The sequence below is a fragment of the Stylophora pistillata genome, chromosome 5 (genome assembly GCF_964205215.1).
Source record: "Stylophora pistillata chromosome 5, jaStyPist1.2, whole genome shotgun sequence".
In the NCBI taxonomy this organism is placed as follows: Eukaryota; Metazoa; Cnidaria; class Anthozoa; order Scleractinia; family Pocilloporidae; genus Stylophora; species Stylophora pistillata.
Window position 1 is genome coordinate 11,098,254 of NC_142523.1, and position 20,039 is coordinate 11,118,292.

The following is a 20,039-nucleotide window of genomic DNA, read 5'->3' on the forward strand; positions in this document are numbered from 1 at the left end:
GGTATTGTAATTGATTCTCATTTATCATGGAAAAGTCAAGTAAGCTATATTGCTTTAAGATCAAGCGAAATATTGAGATTCTTTCTAAACTTCGTTATTATGTGAATTTAGACATTTTGTTAAACTCATTATTTGTGTGAATTTAGACACTTTGATTAAACTAACTTTATGTGAATTTAGACACTTTGATTGAACCTAAGCAAGAATGTTCTTTATGATAGCATACTAGTTATTTTTACAGGTCGGTTGGTCTTCGGAAATTACTTCCACCTAGAAAATATTTTTTTGACCTCTCAACTTGTGTTGCGTTATTTGTAAGTTGCAAATAGTTTTTAAAATGTTTAATTTATCGTTCGAGCTACCATATCACTTCACTGGCTTGCTTTGCGTCTTAGTTGTTTCGCCTCAATACACGGCACTTAGGATAGGCCGATACGGATTTTCCGAATCGATACGTTACCGTGTAAGGTATTGGACGTTTTTCTTCGATATCGATATTGTGACGTCATTGAGTCAAATGGTAGTTCCAGTAATTTCATTGGTAAAAATATAGGGCTATCTTGCACTGTTAAACTACGTAGTGTTCAGTGCTTTAGAGAAGTGTCAATAAGACAATTAAAAGTTTAAAACCAGATTAAGGACTCAATGCTTCATGCTCAATGCCCGACCCCTTGTCAGGGGTTGGTCGCTGACAATTTCCTACAGTCCGTCACTCGTGTGCACTGTTGTTTATTCCTCATAACATTGTAAAAGTAAGAAATCTTGACCCGAAATCTAAAACCCTGGGTCATTACTTTCTAGGAATTTCTTGTCAAGCGTACAACCTCGCTGGTTTTTTATTTCACCAGTGGTATATGCTGATCACCTGGTTGTATTTTGCGGTCTCACTTTTCGTGGATATTTAAGGTAAAAATTTTATGTTTTCTTTTTATGTTTCTTTCTTGTCAGTTAGAGTAAAGGGCTTCTTAATTATTTAACTCCCATGAGTGATCAAGACAGAACTTCTCCCTACCATACCAATACACTATCAAGCAGACACGTTATAGTCATTTAGAGGACTATTAGTTGATCCAATATCAAATTCTCCCAACTGACATCGTAAGAATTGTGCAGCAGAGAGTAAAGAGAATTGCTAATGAGATCTTGGGAATGAAAGGATTAAGTGATCTCTACATGGTTAAGAGCGCCGAACTTTTCATCAACGAACCTTATACCTCGGCTCCAATAGTTCATATGCTCATTGAAAATTCGCCCCAAGCCTCTTTTCCACTAAAGTTTTAAGGAATCTGGAACGACTGATTTCAACTCTGATGGAAAGGCTTTTGTGCTGAAGCAAAAGCAATTCTTTTAAGGATTTAGGAAGCAGTTTTCCTGGAACTGTCGAGAGAACTGCTTTGGAACACTACTTAATATCAGCGCCTGTATAAACAGGCCTACTGATTATACACTTAATGAATGGTCCCGAGGAAAACAGTTAATTTTGTTTCCCCAAGAGTCCTTATTTTTTCCTCGACCTCTTTTCGGGAAACATCAGGACTCGAGGGAAAACAAAGCTAACTGGTAGAGAGGCATGGTACGTTATTGATCATGAACAAGTCTATGAAATCAAGTTCATAGAGAAAGATGCTTTAATTCAGGTTAGTTTATGACTTTATAGCGTGTCCAGGTTACTGTGCAGCTTAAACATCTTGCGGGAATTATCTTGTGGATTGGCCTTTTTGCTTTTCGATTTGTTCTTTAAGTTTTGTTCGCTGGTTTTTATTCTCGTGATTTTTTCGTTTGTTTCTTTCCTATTTACTTTGAATGACATTTATTACCAAAGGGCATAAATTCATTTATGCAGTGCGCCACGACTTATCATTATCCCGGATGGGTTACATCCGGAACTTATAATAGGAGATACTTAAACATCCGAATATTTGATTTCGGGCCTCTTTTAGTTAAGCTTCGGTGCAGGGCAAACATTCCCCACCCTATTAACCCGCCCAATGTTTTCGAGCATTCTCAGAAGTGCGTTGAGTCCTCTTTCGATGGGTGTTTGCCCTCACTTTTGCTGGGATTAGGTTTTTATTTCCGGTTTCACTGTAATTCGATTTGGTATTAATGATAAACGGCCACTCAACTGAGTGGCCAAATTACGGCAAATAAAGGTTGTCCGTTTAATTCTCCCAGCAAACCGTGCTCGTCCCTAGCAATGCACAGTGTAAAACACTTGGTTATTGGCAAGCGAGCAAGAGGCATAAATGAGTTTTACAGGAGTTTTTCTTAATTGATCGTGGTACAGAGATTACTATTATTAAAGGAACAAAACCTTGTAGCAATGATAAAACTGCGGCTATGATTTAATAAAAGAACCTTTGAAAAGATCTAATAATTTTATATCCCTAGTCCGCAATGGGAAAGTTGTTTCAGGGACATATGGTTCTGATTGAAGATTAACGCTAAATATATCGTAGAATGTATATGAGCACGATCCTTCGCAGTAAAGCACTATTTGAGCAATAGTGAAAATCAGACCTGAAAAAAAATTTCAGGCCTGTACGGGATTCGAACCACTGACCTCTGCGATACTAGTGCAGCGCTCTACCAATTGAGCTAACAAGCCAACTGGGAGCAGGCCATCAAATTAATTCGACATAAACCCGTAGATGATAAATCTACGGGTTTGTTGTTGTTTGATTTATCATCTACGGGTTTATGTCGAATTAATTTGATGGCCTGCTCCCAGTTGGCTTGTTAGCTCAATTGGTAGAGCGCTGCACTAGTATCGCAGAGGTCAGTGGTTCGAATCCCGTACAGGCCTGAAATTTTTTTCAGGTCTGATTTTCACTATTGCTCAAATAGTGCTTTACTGCGAAGGATCGTGCTCATATACGTCTCATAACCGCAGTTCACACATATGTTTCATATGTTTGTTGTTGTTTGATTTATCATCTACGGGTTTATGTCGAATTAATTTGATGGCCTGCTCCCAGTTGGCTTGTTAGCTCAATTGGTAGAGCGCTGCACTAGTATCGCAGAGGTCAGTGGTTCGAATCCCGTACAGGCCTGAAATTTTTTTCAGGTCTGATTTTCACTATTGCTCAAATAGTGCTTTACTGCGAAGGATCGTGCTCATATACGTCTCATAACCGCAGTTCACACATATGTTTCATATGTTTGTTGTTGTTTATATCGTAGAATGCAAAAAAAAAATCGATATTTCATTAAAAAATTGTATGTTAGGATAAATTAGGCAGAGACTTTCACTTTTACTAAAGAGACCTTCACCAGCATATCACACAATATCTCTTAATTGTTCCCTCTTCTCACTCGGAAGAGATATTATTAAACTCGGATCCGCCAACGGACAAGAAGTGTTCTGTATATTCCATAGGTACTGAATACCTATTTCAAAGCGAAGACAATTTTAAAACACATTTTCAGAACATCAAATGCAGAGAACACTAGCGCATAGAATAAGCTCGCAAAAAAGCTACTTCAACTTTCGACTAAATATTAACATTCAAGTTCTCAATACAATGTACATCAAAGGTTGGTATAAATAGTTGATTAATCTACTTGCAGTTCTGACATTGTCGTAGTAACTTTGTTTCATATGTACACAAGGATATAAAACACTCTCTTCTCACAGAGCATGTGTCAATTGCAAGTGAGTTCAATTGCAAATGAGTTTGATGTAACTGTGTTGGTTTAATCCAATTTTATGAGCCTTTTTGAAGATCTGATATATTTTATTCACCTAGCATGAGGTAAACTCAGCCCATTTACAAAAATGAAAAATTTGTCTGATTTTGATTCACAAAGATATTTCGCGCGCAAAAACATGTTTATCCTACTGAGTGGTCGTTTACTATGCCTTCGTAATGTAAAGGACGTCTTGAATAGGTAAGAAAAATAACGAAAATCATTGGTGCTTTTCTTCAGGTTTTAGCAGACTACGACAAATCGACACATTTTAATTAGTAACACACTAACAGAGGGCCTGGTTACATAAGCCGGGCTGGCTCGATTTTACCGAGATCTTGGCGCGTTTGTAATCAACTTTTTGATTCCAAGTCAAACGAGCCAGCCTGGTTAGCCGTAATCCTGGTTTTGAGATATAAAGGATTTAGCGGATGGGAGGGAGGTTCAGAAAATCAGAAAATTTGAACCATAAGAATCTCATAGAACCCTAGCAAGGCCTTAGGTAAGTTTTACTGTTATACAAACAACATCCTTCAACCCCCCTCTCCCCCCCCCCCATTCTTGTAGGCGACAAATAATGACCATTCCTTAAAAAGCATTCACCCCCCTCTTCAAAAAAGAAAACAAAAAAGGAGGCAAAAATATTTCTCTTCGGACAATAATGTTACCATACTGTGTCGTTTATCGATTCGGGGATTTATTTCCAAGAGTTTTCTTTTTTTTTTTCTATTTTTTACTTATATTCTTTAAGGTATTTCGATGCTTATTTGCCACAGTGGTGGAACAAAAGGGTGCGAGGGCAAAAATTAGCATAATTCTCCCGCGTGTGAGTGTTTGCTGGGCGTTCTCATCATAAAATAATTTCAGTGGTTAAATAGTTAGAAAAGTAATTGGAAGATTTGAAGTTCATAAAGCAACAAATGAACAGCTTTCCAACTTTCGGTCTTTCTTCCAAAGATGGTGATTCAGTTTAAGGCATATTTAACAAGAGATTATTCAGGTTTATAATCTCTTGGACATAACAAACTCCTCTTCTGAGTTTTCTCGAAGAATAGCTTTAAACAAATGTAACTTTATAAAATTCATTTCATTAAACGAGTAGATTTCTAAAATCTCCTGATTACGCAATAAGTCACTTTCATGAAGAAGTAAACTGTCTGTTGAATTATTGGGCAGTTTCAGATGTGTCTTTGTTTTGCTGCAGCGGTGGCCACATGTTATCCCTATCTTAATCTGGTACCCAGATCCCACTGTGTGACTGTAACCTCTTGGCCATGAATGGTCTGGGTACGAGGATTGAGATACTATATCGTACACAGACCTTTTACATTAAATTTACACCATAGCATCTGGGTACAAGATTAACCCACTCTCACATAGATACCCGTAGAACTGAGCGGGCAGAGGAAATGTCCAACCCCTAACTCCCACTTAGTGAACGAGGACGGCGCTCTGAGATTTGAACTCTTCTGATATAAATTTCTCTTGTGTTCCAATAAATTTGTATGGCTCTTATCGCGTGAGTGAAAGCAATCTATTGTATTAACCATCTCCTGATAATTACTTAAAGTTTTAATAATAGAGGCATTGTAATGAACATCACGAGATGAACACGGCTCGCTGATTTTGAAATATTTGGTTTACCTTCGCGATTCTACCGAAGATTGCGGAATTCAACTACTTTTCTTCTGTTAATTGAGATTTTGGGAGTTCAACTCGTCAGTTCCCAAAACCTGTGATCCGGTAAGTTTCGTCGATTCTTATTTTTTCTCAAGGATTTGAATGGAACGCTCGGACAATTTTGGCATACTTTGTATCATTAAATTCAATAGTCGATTTGAGCTCGGTTGACTCAAACTGATGATACTTTCCCTTGGCTCAAATTTACCCTAATAACTCTAACTTTAGGTAATAAAATAATCTGGATATATCAACAAAGTTGAAATGGTAAATTGGCCACCGTAACGATTACTAAAGCTAACGTTTCGAGCGTTAGCCCTTCGTCGGAGCGAATAGAGGAATTGTGGGTTGTGTGTGCTTTTAAAGGCAGAAAATGGAGGTACGTTAACTTTAGGTAGGTGTCTGAACAGAGCTGATTGACACGTCCCAACCTTTACTCGTGATCGATAAGAACGTGGTAACATTTATGAAAACGTGACACATTTAGCTAATCCTTCTAAAGTCAACGTTCTTATACGGAAGAAACTAAATGTGCGAAACGACTCTCGATCGTGCAAGAAGTGTATACATGATTCGTTATTAATTATGATAGAACAACTGCAATTCAACTCCAGTCCCGATACCTCGAACCTTCGCTAACCCGAATCCATTTACGTCTCCCCGAATTACGAGGATACTACTGTAGATTGGTAACTGAAATAGTGGTTAGATGTAGATATACATACAGTTACTTTATTCATCATTACGGATGCAAGTTACATGCTCTGCTGGGTCAAGTAAACAAATTACAAACAACATCTCCCAAGGGCTACTTTATAGAAGAAATTTCAAATTAGTACTCGATAGTTACTGGATATGATAAATAAAATTCAGAAACGATTTCTGCAGACTAGTGCCGGCTGTTATTTGTTGTTTTTCAAGACAATTTTGCAGATAAGATATTGATGATAATTGCCTCGGTATGATCACTGATGCGCGGAAAGGAAGAAAAGATCGATGAACCACTGTTATATGTGACGACTTAAATTGCTCTTAATAGCTTTTTCTTACATTAAAATATTTTAAAAGCTTTGTTCGCAATTTTTTTTTTTTAATTTGAATTTGAACATTCTAGGAAATGTAAATCGTATTCAACTGATGTCATTTGAAGAATGTCGATTCCATTAAATTAATTAATGGTAATGAGTTGCCAGTAATTACTCGACTTGGCTAAGACTGCGTCCAAATGATTGCTGGGATCGGCCGAGCCAGTACCAGGTCGCTCAAGCGGCATGTTGTCTCGCGCGGCCTCGATCTTTGGTGTATGAAATAGACCACTTTCATAAATGGCTGCCGAATTAATATTCTTTTGTTTGAATTTAAATTAGCCCTACTGGCCTCGTTCTCCAGTGCAAAATTCAAAAGAATACATTATCTCAAGCGAGGCCAGTAGGGCTAATTTAAATTTAAACAAAAGAATATTTATACGGCAGCCATTTATGAAAGTGGTCTATGCAGAGACAGAAAAGCTTCCCTAATTTTCCTAAAGTTGTGTTTTCAAACCTTTCTTCTTTCCGTGATGGGCCGAGGAAATCGTTGATCTGTGTGGGAATGTGAAAATGACCGTATTGTATCACAATAAAATTTACCTTATCCCCGCATAAAGCTTTAAAATATTCTTATGATCCCCACTCCCCACATCAGCGAGTAACTGGAAGTCAATTTTATATAGCCCTCCCTTCATACTCTTTCGGAACCCTTTCAAAAACTAAATTTTGTGACTATAAATTCACAATTAGGTGTTTCTTAGAGTATAAGTATGTAACGATAGTTTCAATTTGGTCTAATTCATCTGTATAGGCCCGTTAAATGCATGGTTTCAACATCTGCTTCGACATGCACTTAACACTTTGTTGAACCAGATGTTCGGTGCGTTTGAACAGGTCTTCCAACATTGTTGAAAACGTAAAAAGTGTTAAAACCTTGTTAAAAGCGCGTTGAATCAAGTTTAAATCAGTTCAAACTTTCATTCAACATCGACTCAACTTTTCCTTTATAAAACCATTTGAAGAACTTTTAAGGGCCTCTGAAAGGCCTCCGCACAAATTTGTTTTTGCGTTCAACATTTGCTCAACATCCGTTCAACATTTGTGGAACGAATGTTAGTGAAATGTTAAAACCGTTTAAACGGGCCTTAAATCTCGCATCTGTTTGGTTCAATGTGAGCAACTTCGAGGTTACCCCTCCCCCTCCCCCCCAATGAACCTTACAGTCACCCTTACTTGTTACGAGTTGACTGTTGCTGGGAAGGGTGGGTGTGCAGTTTCTGTAATTCCGTTACTCGCACGAAATATGGTTTACACTTCATAACATTGTAAAAGTAAGAAATCATGACCCGAGATTTAAACCCGGGGTAACTTTTTTTCTAATTAAGCGTTTACTTGATTGGATTCTGCGGTTTCACTTTACGTTAATAAAGGTTAAATATTTCTCTTTCTGTGCTTGTCAATTAGAGTAAAGGGCTTTTTAAACATTTAACTCCCATGAGTGATGAAGACAGAATTTCTCCATACAAAATCAATACACTATCAAGCAGACACGTAATAGGCATTTAGGGGACTATTAGTTGATTCAATGCCAAATTCTCTCAACTTACATCGTAAGAATTGTATGGCAGATAGTAAGGAGAATTACAAATGAGATCTTGGGAATGAAAGGATTAAGCGATCTCTACACGGTTAAGAGCTCCGACCTTTTTATCAGCGAATCTAATACCTCGGCTCCAATAGTTCATATACTATACTTAAAATTCGCCCTAAGATTTTTTTCACTAAATTTTTCATGAATCTCGAACAACTGATTTCGACTCTGATGGAAATGCTTTGGTGCTGAAGCAGAAGCAATTCTTTTAAGGATTTAGGAAGCAGTTTTCCAGGAACTGTTGAGAGAACTGCTTTGGGACATTACTTAATATCGGCGCCTGCATAAAAAGGCCTACATTACACACTTACTGTATTGTCCCGAGAGAAACAGTTACTTAGGTATACAAAACTAGGGAAACAGGGAAACAGTCAGCTAGGTGAAAAAACTAACTAGTTTCCTGAGGGACCATACATAATTGTTATGTTATATATTTAGACTTTCCCATATGGCAAAAACGTACAAATACAAATTGTATCCCGGTCGGGATACATTTTTATTACACGACTCGGGCAGTCAGAGGGCCAATAACTAAAATCAACCGATCAAAAGGCTCTATTGCCGGTCAATATTCTCTCAGTATTGAACCAGGCACTGTCCCGAATGGTCCCGAATGATACCGCACTTGTCTCCCTTTGAACTTCAATCGTATAATAAATCTCTTTCTAATTCTATATATGTATTTCATATGTTTGTTGTTTAACAAATCTCTTATTAACCAAGTTTGCTCGGGACCGTACTGGAAGAATATCGGCCCTCGGTCTTTTTTGTACGGACCTCGCTACGCTCAGTCCGTACTGTCAAAACCTCGGGCCGATATTCTCCCAGTTCAGCCCTCGCGCTTGGTTAACAAGATATATGTATTTGATCAGGGGCACGTTGACCAAGAATCAACCAATCACAGTGTCGTTGCCGGACGACAACTGTACTCGGTTGATTCGATATTTAAATAATTTTCATACGTAACAACACCGCTCACGTTGCTCCCAACTCAACTTGTTTTTATCTCTTGCTACAACAACAACAACAACAACAACAACAACAAAGTCTTTATTCGCACTATTTCAAGAGGTTACTACAGATTATAAAAGTCATAATATATAAGAAACAGTAAATTACATCAATAATCAAAAGTAAAATGTGCACAGGGACCAAAGTAGCATAGCTTTCGAGTTGGCCACTGTCTCGTGTAATTAACTGGTGTATCTTAACATTTACACCTGACTTACTTTACTTTAATTCTATATTTACACTAACCAAGGTATTTATACAAAGTTAATATTATAAACAAAGAGAAAAGAGAAATGAGTAAACAAGTAAATAAATACATAAAAATTAAATTAAGTTTAAAAGAAGGAGAACTAATTTTTTTTTTTACATTGCAGTTATATAAGTACTCATGGTAAAGGTGCTAAAGTAACAAATATTGGTAGATACGTGAATTTTAATGAATCAAAACAACAAAGACTAAGAACAAAGAAACTAAAGTAAACTGAATCAATGCATTCTAAGAAGCAGATTGCGAATTTAGAAGATATAGCTTAAATTATTTGGAGAAGCGATATTAACATAATTTTTTTAGATGCAGTGGAATAGCCTCTCATATTTTCGATGCAATGAAAGTAAAAGTAGAAGCTCCATAACTGTTATGTATTAGAGGCCTACGGAAGTTAAGGTTAGATACAAATCTAGTGTAATGGCTATCGAAGTCAGAAGCTAGAGGTAGAGTTCAAGAAAAAACTTGCCGGGATGCCTGTTGGATTGTTAATTATTTTATGTGCAAAGAGTGCTACACGAGCACGCGGCCCATAGCCACGCGCTGATATGTCAATTTACAACATAGTAACGGCTAAACGTTTAGGAAGCGGGAGGGACACACAGTGCTCGTTTTGTTGAGTGAAAGTCTAGGTATATAACAATATTTAATATTTCTCGTAAAAAGTTTGGTGTCTAAACATGACCCTTAATATGCGATGTTATCTTTTTGTGAGAGAAAGGTTTCTCGCTAGCTGTAGTGTCGGTTATTATTTGTCGTTTTTCAAGACAATTTCGCAGATTACATATTGATGATAACGACCTCGGTATGATCACTAATGCGGAAACGGAAGAAAAGAACGATGAACCACTACCTCGTTTTATGTGACGACTTAAATTGCTCTTACAAGCTTTTTCTTACCTTAAAATATTTTAAAAGTTTTGTTCAGATTTTTTAAATTCGAATTTCAGCACTCTTGGAAACTTGAATCGTATTCGATTGACGCCAGTTAAAGACTGTTGAATCAATTAAATGAATTAGTGGTAACGAGTTGCCAATACACGAATTGGCTAATACTGCGTCTGAATGAACGCTGGGATTGGCCGAGCCAGTACCAGGTCGCTTAAGGGGTATGTTGTTCCGCGGCCTCGATCTTTGTCATTGTTGTATGAGATGCAAAGCCAGAAAAGTTTGGTAAACTCACAGAAATTGTGTGTTTGCAAACCGTTCTTCTTTTCATGATGGGTTGGGGAAATCTTTTATCTGTGTGGGAATGTGAAAATGACCGTATTTTATCATAGTACAATTTACTTTATCCCCCCAGAAGGCTCTGGCAGTGAGTTTTCTACAGTCCCACTTCCCTCCCCTCCCCTCTTTTGTACTCTATCGGAGACGAAAGAGTATAAAGGGAGAGCACAAACTTACCAGTTAACAAATGCATACTACCATTTTCAGTTGAGTGAGAAGCGACGAAAGTTTGGCGACCAAGTTTTGAGGTTAAAATATTATTTTTGTTTTTGTTGTTTTTGATATAGGCGAAGTGTTGTTTGACTTTTTTTCCAAGATGGGAGTCACGTTGACGGTTAACGGTTTAAAAGAAGCCCTTTTGACAGTTGACGATTAAATTTGAGGTCATATAACGGTGAACGGTTAATTTTTTGGAAAGTCGTTTATAAGACCAACTAAACGCGCAAATTGGGCTGTCAAATCGAGCTGTCATTTTCATAATGACGTAGTTGTTTAGAACTGTTAATTTGTAACACCTATTTGTTAGAGATGACTATCGTTTTCCGACACCGGAAGTGTTTCCACAACGGAAGTCAGTTTGGTCGCGGAGTTAAAGGACTTACGTAAATGTATAAACAACAGATGTTGACCCCAGTTTAGGCAATCGTTTAGTTCTTAGTTAAGGATATCTGAGACATTTGACGGCTAACATTGGCTTGCTTATTTTGACGGTTGACGATAGAAATATTGAGTTTTTGACGGTTGACGGTTGATATTTTGGCCATTTCACGGTTGACGGTTAACCCCATTGAGACCCCCTTCCAAGTTTGACAGTTGGCGACGCACAGCTTTTGAGATTTGGTTACCAAACGAATAAAATTGCCCCTGACAACCTTATGGTCAAATCCCCGTCCCAAAAGCTTGTCCGTGTCTCACCCAACTTAATCGTAGTAAATGTTTAGACAAGTTTAAAAATTCTTAGTCCTAAGAAAAGATAAACAAAGTGATATAACTAACTGACTTGACTAATGGCGACATTGCTTTTGAAAGGGACTGATTGAATATGGCTGCTCCAATGGAATATACTGAGGAGCAATTGAATTACTACAGGATCTGTTACATTGTCACTGATGTACTAGCTGAAGGCCTTCGAACAATCTTCAAACAAGAATGGGACAATCGCTACAAGGCAACCCTGGGAGAATGGAAAGATGCACCGAAAAATGGAATGGACTTTGAGAGCCATGAATCCCCACGAAACAGAGGAAGAAACGCCCTTCTCTTGAAAACTATGATCAATGGTGACAGAGCGGAATGGGATTGTACCACGCTGTTTTATGCCATTCTTTATTCCGATTGCATCTGCAGTCTCCATCCAGCTGTTCAGTCAAATGTGGATGATCTCAGAAAATTTCGTAATGAAGACTTTGCGCATAGACCACAAGGCTTCCTATCCAGCGGAGATTTTCGAGATGCGATTTTAAAGGTGCATACTGCGTTTAAAGCACTCGGTCTCCCCACTCTACAAATCCGTGCAATCCAAACTCAGACAAGTTTCCCCACGAAAGAGTTAAGAAATGTTCTGAAGAAAGTTGACAACCTTCAACAAATGGTTATAGAGAAGGAAGCAAAACTTGAAGAAAAAGAGAATCAACGACAGACCCTTGAAGAACAGTTGCAAACCAAAGTCTTCCCATTTTGTATTCTCCCTCCTGGACCTACACATGACGTCTTCCCTCGCAGATCGGAGGTTGATAAAATCACACAACACCTCATAGAACTCAAAGATGCCAACAAAGACAGCTTAAGCACCTTGTACTTATCCGGAAACCCTGGAAGTGGAAAATCTCAGCTGGCCCGTTTAGCAGCCAAGCGATTTTTCGATGAGAGCAAAGAAACTCCCTCTGCGATTTCATTTGTCATGACGCTTAATGCAGAAAGTTCAGAAACACTTTTGGAATCGTATGTCTCCTTCGCTCGACATTGTAAATGTCCAGATTACTCAGTTACAGACACGCGTAATTCCAAAGATCTGAGTACAGACGAAAAAATTGCGAGTCTCAAGACGCTAATAAGCGCAAAAATTGAGCTTTACACGTCGTGGTTGCTGGTAGTTGATAATGTCACTAGTTTGTCTCATGTACATACGTATTTGCCAGGTCCAGAAAACCAACAGTGGGCGAGGGGCCAGTCGCTGATAACAACACAAGACACCAAGTCTATTCCTCTAAAAAGCTTCTTCACTCAGCACATCTCAGTAAGCAAAGGAATGCTACCTGATGATGCCTGCTCCTTGTTAAGGCTCCTTTCTGGTGTCACTGATAACGAAGTAGAAAAAGACATTGCACGAACTTTGGACTACCAGCCATTGGCCTTGGCCAGCGCCGCCATATATGTAAAACAGGTTCGAGAAAGTAAAATAGCTTCAAAATTCCGCTGGACTGACTTTCTGAAGAAACTTGAAAAAGGCCAGCGAGATACAATTGAGAACATTCTTGCCGAAACAAACCCGAGTTACCCAAAAACAATGACCACAGCGACAACACTCGCCTTGGAAAAGGTAATGAAATCCGACAGAGTTCTAGATCACTTGTTCATTTTTCTCTCTCATTGTGTACCACACCCAATACTAAAAGATATTGTCGTCGACTACATCATGGAAATGGAAAAGGAAAAGGAATTGGAAGATGAAGATGCGATTGGGGTAAAGATAAGTCGATGCCCACTGTTGTTGTTTGACGAAGAGGAGAGCGGTGTTTACATTCGAGTGCATGGAGTCGTCCATTACGTTGTTAATTCAGTAAGAAAGAAATCTGCAAAGGATAAGCAACTTAAATGCATACTAAGAGCTGCTTCATCCTTCTCCAAATTCAAGGATCAAGATTCTTTAGTCGTTGGCACAAAAACTGTTCCTCACCTGGCAAAACTGATTACAGACTTTGAAGATTTTTCTGCTGAAGAAAGAATATCTCAAATGGCTCAAATTGATAACCTGACTTCCCAGGACTATTCTAAAGTCTTTACAACCCTCGGAACGATGTGCAGCGAGCACTCTCAATATCCAGCGGCAAGAAGCTACTTTTCAGCAGTCCTAGAAATCGCCGAGTTAAGAAACCCAAGTGATGAATTACAAAAAACAGTTATTTATAATAACCTGGGCCTTGAGCTCGGACATGAGCACGTTGATGTCGCAACGTCTTACAATAACCTGGGCCTTGTCCACAGGCAGCTGGGTGACCTAAAGCAGGCAAAAGATTGTCACGAGCGAGCGCTGGATGTTCGGCTGAACAAGCTCGGACCTGAGCATGTTCATGTCGCAACGTCTTATAATAACCTGGGCGCTGTCCACTGGCAGCTGGGTGACCTAAAGCAGGCAAAAGACTGTCACGAGCGAGCGCTGGATGTTTGGCTGAAAAAGCTCGGACCTGAGCATGTTCATGTCGCAACGTGTTACAGTAACCTGGGCCTTGTCCACGAGCAGCTGGGTGACCTAAAGCAGGCAAAAGACTGTCACGAGCGAGCGCTGGATGTTCTACTGAAAAAGCTCGGACCTGAGCATGTTCATGTCGCAACGTCTTATAATAACCTGGGCCTTGTCCACGAGCAGCTGGGTGACCTAAAGCAGGCAAAAGACTGTCACGAGCGAGCGCTGGATGTTTGGCTGAAAAAGCTCGGACCTGAGCATGTTCATGTCGCAACGTCTTATAATAACCTGGGCCTTGTCCACGGGCAGCTGGGTGACCTAAAGCAGGCAAAAGACTGTCACGAGCGAGCGCTGGATATTACGCTGAAAAAGCTCGGACCTGAGCATGTTGCTGTTGCATCGTCTTATAATAACCTGGGCCTTGTCCACAAGCAGCTGGGTGACCTAAAGCAGGCAAAAGACTGTCACGAGCGAGCGCTGGATGTTTGGCTGAAAAAGCTCGGACCTGAGCATGTTCATGTCGCAACGTCTTATAATAACCTGGGCCTTGTCCACGGGCAGCTGGGTGACCTAAAGCAGGCAAAAGACTGTCACGAGCGAGCGCTGGATATTAAGCTGAAAAAGCTCGGACCTGAGCATGTTGCTGTTGCATCGTCTTATAATAACCTGGGCCTTGTCCACAAGCAGCTGGGTGACCTAAAGCAGGCAAAAGACTGTCTCGAGCGAGCGCTGGATGTTCGGCTGAAAAAGCTCGGACCTCAGCATGTTGATGTCGCAACATCTTGTGATAACCTGGGCCTTGTCGACGGGCAGCTGGGTGACCTAAAGCAGGCAAAAGACTGTCACGAGCGAGCGCTGGATGTTCGGCTGTAAAAGCTCGGACCTGAGCATGTTCATGTCGCAACGTCTTACAATAACCTGGGCGCTGTCCACGAGCAGCTGGGTGACCTAAAGCAGGCAAAAGACTGTCACGAGCGAGCGCTGGATCTTCGGCTGAAAAAGCTCGGACCTGAGCATGTTCATGTCGCAACGTCTTATAATAACGTGGGCCTTCTCCACGAGCACCTGAATGACCTAAAGCAGGCAAAAGACTGTCACGAGCGAGCGCTGGATATTAAGCTGAAAAAGCTCGGACCTGAGCATGTTGCTGTTGCATCGTCTTATAATAACCTGGGCCTTGTCCACGAGCAGCTGGGTGACCAAAAGCAGGCAAAAGACTGTCACGAGCGAGCGCTGGATGTTCGGCTGAAAAAGCTCGGACCTGAGCATGTTCATGTCGCAACGTCTTACAATAACCTGGGCGCTGTCCACGAGCAGCTGGGTGACCTAAAGCAGGCAAAAGACTGTCACGAGCGAGCGCTGGATGTTTGGCTGAAAAAGCTCGGACCTGAGCATGTTCATGTCGCAACGTCTTATAATAACCTGGGCCTTGTCCACGGGCAGCTGGGTGACCTAAAGCAGGCAAAAGACTGTCACGAGCGAGCGCTGGATGTTTGGCTGAAAAAGGTCGGACCTGAGCATGTCAATGTCGCAACGTCTTACAATAACCTGGGCGCTGTCCACTGGCAGCTGGGTGACCTAAAGCAGGCAAAAGATTGTCACGAGCGAGTGCTGGATGTTCGGCTGAAAAAGCTCGGACCTGAGCATGTTGATGTCGCAACGTCTTACAGTAACCTGGGCACTCTCCACAGTCAGCTGGGTGACCTAAAGCAGGCCAAAGACTGTCACGAGCGAGCGCTGGATATTCGCCTTAAGATATTCGGTCCGGAACACGTCAAGGTAGCAGATACTTATATAAACATGGGGGATGTGCACATTTATCTCGGTCTCAGCCAAGAAGCAAAAGGGTGTTATGATCTTGCGCTGGCGATTTATGTCAAGAACTTTGGCCCTGAAGATGAGAAAGTGAGATTTGTTCAGAATGCACTTGCTCAGCTACGTACAGCAGAACTGAATATTGGTAACACATAAAGTTCAATAATCATAAATTCGTAATTCTTTAAAACGTTAGGCTTGTTACTCGTAGATCAGCGAGGATCAAATCGGAATTGAGAGTTCAAACAAAGATACAAAGACTTCAACTTACAGCATACTTATACAGATTAAGTCAAGGAACACCTGACTGTGGTGCATTGTAATGTAGAAAATTTAAGAAACAACAGAAAATTTCCCTGTAAGCCAGACTTTTAGCGATCAACATTACAAGTTAAAGAGCCAGTCAGAGTGCAGTCAGTTGCGTTTGACACGTGCCGCAACCGATCTATAAAAGGCAGAGCTAAAAACCCCATTCAAATCTCAAGAACTTTTGCAGGCTCACTCTTGAAACCATAGCAACATTAGACTAAAAATGGCAGAATATTCAAAAAATTGAAACGCCCTGTGGTTTTTTCCCCCTAGATCACGACACTAGTAGAGAAATTACGCTTCAAACTTTCACCTCAGATGTCTCTCTTCATCCTTGCTGATATTAACCGGTCTATCATCGAAGTTCGATCGTCAAAATGCATTTGGAGTAAGTTCGGCTACGTTGATCTCGACACGTCAGCTGGACGGTCCTCAGCGATAGTTTTATCATATTTTGCTTTAAAAAAAGTGGTTTTGAAGTAGCAAGGATTAATCCTTTCAATTGTTTTAAAAATTGCACCAGATCAAATATTATTAAAAACTAGATCGTTGGATAATGCAATTCAAGACTTTATGGGCTTAGCCATTATGATATAGGAGCCAATATACCATAATCTACAAATATGATAAGTGTACGTGTTGGCTTAAAATTAAAAGGGAGTTAAAAAGAAGAGAAGAGAAGATTTGTCTAATATCGCGGTGGTGTTTTTAATAAAACAATTATTCCACTCGCGCTTGTTGGATATGAGATGAATATGGCTAACTCGGTGCTACGCGCCTCGTTGGCTATCTATCATCTCATATCCAACAAGCGCGAGTGGAATAATTGTTAAATACATACTGTTGCTATGGATTTATAGGCGTCTATATGACATGCGCAGATGTTATTCAACTTTGTCTATGTAATATAGAATTAGACCCTGTCACTGGCTGTCAGGATTTTAAAATATCGTCTGTGACTTTATTGCAATGAACGTTGGACTTTTCTCGGAGTATGGTTCCTCTAGAGCCTATTAAGTTTAATTTCTAGTTTTGACATCGAAGTAATCCTTCAAAATTTGAAAATTGTTCATAGTTTAAATCATCACAACCATAGTAACTTATGGCGTGCTGTACGTATTGTAATCTTTAACTAAGTAGGCTAATTATTAAAGGAGTTAAGTAATGGCACTTCTGCAATTGATGGTGTTGCGTTTTGGTGGTTGAAAATATTGGTTGTTAGAACAATAGCTAAAACCTATAGTTCCGTTTGGCAAAAACCGCGCGAATGCACAGAATCCGCATGGCTCTAATCATACTCCATTTGTCAGTCATTTTCGCGGTGTGAACACGAGCTTGATGATACACAAAATGGAGCAGCAGTGTAGGCCAGTTTACGTAAGGAGCACAGAATTCGAATGCGTGAAATCCTAGCTACGCCACTACTTGCCAACCTAAAAAGCCCTTGTTTCCATAAGCATCAAAAAAGCTCTTTGCTATATTCGATGCCCAATCAACCAAGATAATGGTTTGAGAATTTGTGTAATGCTCTACAAAGCAAATCTGCTTTTGTTTGAGGGGAACAGAGCCTGGCACCATGGGAGGTCGGTTAGAGCTCGAAAGACGATTGTCGCGTGTGGTTCGCAGCATCCTCCTGCACGCATGTCTCGTGTTTGCCTCCGCTGGCCTGAAAATGCCACGTCTCCTTCGCAGCCGTTCTTTAGCTAATAGCTCCTTCGTAACGAACAGTATTCCTTTCCCTTTGTTTGAGGGTATAGACCCTTACAGATTGCGCTAGTAAAAGTGGCACATTATTATTATTTTTCAAATTTTTTTTTTGCTCGAGTTCCTTTGCAGTAAATGGCTTGAACCCGGGGGTAACATGTGAAGGTGTAGTCTGATCGTCCGGGTGAGTGTAGTCCTGAGAAGGACTGTTGTCGGTGGTAGTGACTGACGTTTCGACAACCTGTGCGGAAGTCATCATCAGAGTCAAGTGAACGATTGTTGTCAGTAGAATGTTCTTATTCCAGTTCGTGTGAAATGATCGGTTGGTTTTGCCGTGATGCTATTGGTTGTAAGACTCAAGTGACGTAAGTCGGTCGTGATTGGTCTGTTTCGATCTGTCGGTAAAGTTAGGTCGTTCTTTTTCGGTCGTTTGTGATGTTTATGTCGTAAATGAGTCGTTTGTATGGAGCGGGTAAGTGTTGACATCTGTTTAGGGGAGTCTGTTCTAAGTTAGTAAACCAGCTTTCCAGAGTCAGTCGTTGAAAATAGTCAGTGCTGTAGGTTAGGCATTGCGCAGAGTCCCAGTCAATGTTGTGGTTGGTAAGTCGATGGTGTTCAGCAATGTGATTGCTGACATCACCTTTCCTCGTCGCCCGTCTGTGCTCAGTCAGTCTTGTTTCGTCGGATGAAGTCGTTGTTGTAGTTGTTCTTCGTAAAAACATGGTGAAGGTATTTGTTCTCGTCGGATAAGCTGTCTGTCGAGTCGCATACTAGTTGTGCGCGTCGTGTTAGAGTTCTGATAGTTGTAACTTTGTGTGATGTAGGGTTGTAGGATGACTCGTCTAGTAATCCGTCGGTGTGTGTCGGTTTCCTGTAAACTGTCGTCCGTAATGAGTTGTTGTTGTGGCTTACCAGGCAGTCTAGAGAAGGAAGTTTGCCATTTTCTTCGACTTCTCTTGTAAACTGTATGTCACTGTTTTGTTCGTTAAGGTGGTGGTGGAATACGTCAATTTCGTCGTGTCGAACGACGGTGAATGTGTCGTCAACGTATCGTAACCAAAGCCACAACTATCAGAACTCTAACACGAAGCGCACAACTAGTATGCGACTCGACAGACAGCTTATCCGACGAGAACAAATACCTTCACCGTGTTTTTACGAAGAACAACTACAACAACGTTTTCATCCGACGAAACACTCACCGACCCACTACCACTACCGAAACAAACGACACCGCAACCCCTACGACTACAGCAACCATACCGTACATAAAAGGCATGTCTGAAAACATCTCGCGCATCTTACTACCCTTCAATATCCGCGTCGCCCACAAACCCATCACCACACTACGTCAGTTACTAACCAACGTTAACCGAACAGAACGACCGAACAGAACGACCTAACTTTACCGACGGATCGAAACAGACCAATCACGACAGTCTTACGCCACTTGAGTCTTACAGCCAATAACATCACGGCAAAACTGACCCATCATTTTACACGAACTGAAATAAGAACACTCTACTGACAACAACTATTCACTTGACTCTGATGATGACTTCCGCATAGGTTGTCGAAACGTCAGTCACTACCACCGACAACAGTCCTTCTCAGGACTACACTCACCCGGACGATCAGACTACACCTTCACTTAAGTTCCTTTGTTTACTGGAAAGTCTGAAATTAAGTGGAGTGCTGGTGCTTTAATCATGTTAAAACCGTGTCTTGTGAAATTCACATCATGCTCAACAAGATATTATGCCAGTCTACACTAAGTTTGAGTTAGATTCTGGACGCTTTATTCAGGTTAACATTGCACTTATCGCATTTCTGGTTTTCTTGCTTTGGAAAAAGGTCTTCAGATTTCTACTCTCTTACTTAAAAATTTTTCAAGAAGTTATCTTTGTCTTTACTCTCATTGTTTCCTTCCCTTTTTTAATCCTGTCATTTTGTCTTTTTTCGCATAACATATGAGTAACTCTTCGTAGACACAACCACAGTTCACTGCAGCAAAAAGTATCATTAGCAAAAATCACACCGACCCTTGTCGAAATGTCATTTAGATGACAAACAGTGAGGTAACGGAATGATTGATTTGCATTGCAAATATGTTTTCACTCGATGAAGCAATAATTGTCTTTGTTCTGTCAGGAACTTCGAACATAGAGCTCCGAGCTTCGATTACCTATTTAGCTTAAAATTGCGACTTTTTGGTACGACAAATAGTTTCATAACATGTGTCAGGTAATTCTAAAGCCG

The 20,039-nt window shown here is 40.3% G+C and overlaps 1 pseudogene across 1 annotated transcript; it reads left to right on the top strand.

The window, feature by feature from the left end:
* The first annotated feature begins 804 nt into the window (after positions 1–804).
* LOC148730256 (uncharacterized) lies at positions 805–17,255 on the top strand (annotated as a pseudogene). Its single transcript, XR_016001622.1, has 2 exons — positions 805–906; positions 11,579–17,255. The product of XR_016001622.1 is annotated as an uncharacterized LOC148730256 (transcript).
* Positions 17,256–20,039: the final 2,784 nt, after the last annotated feature.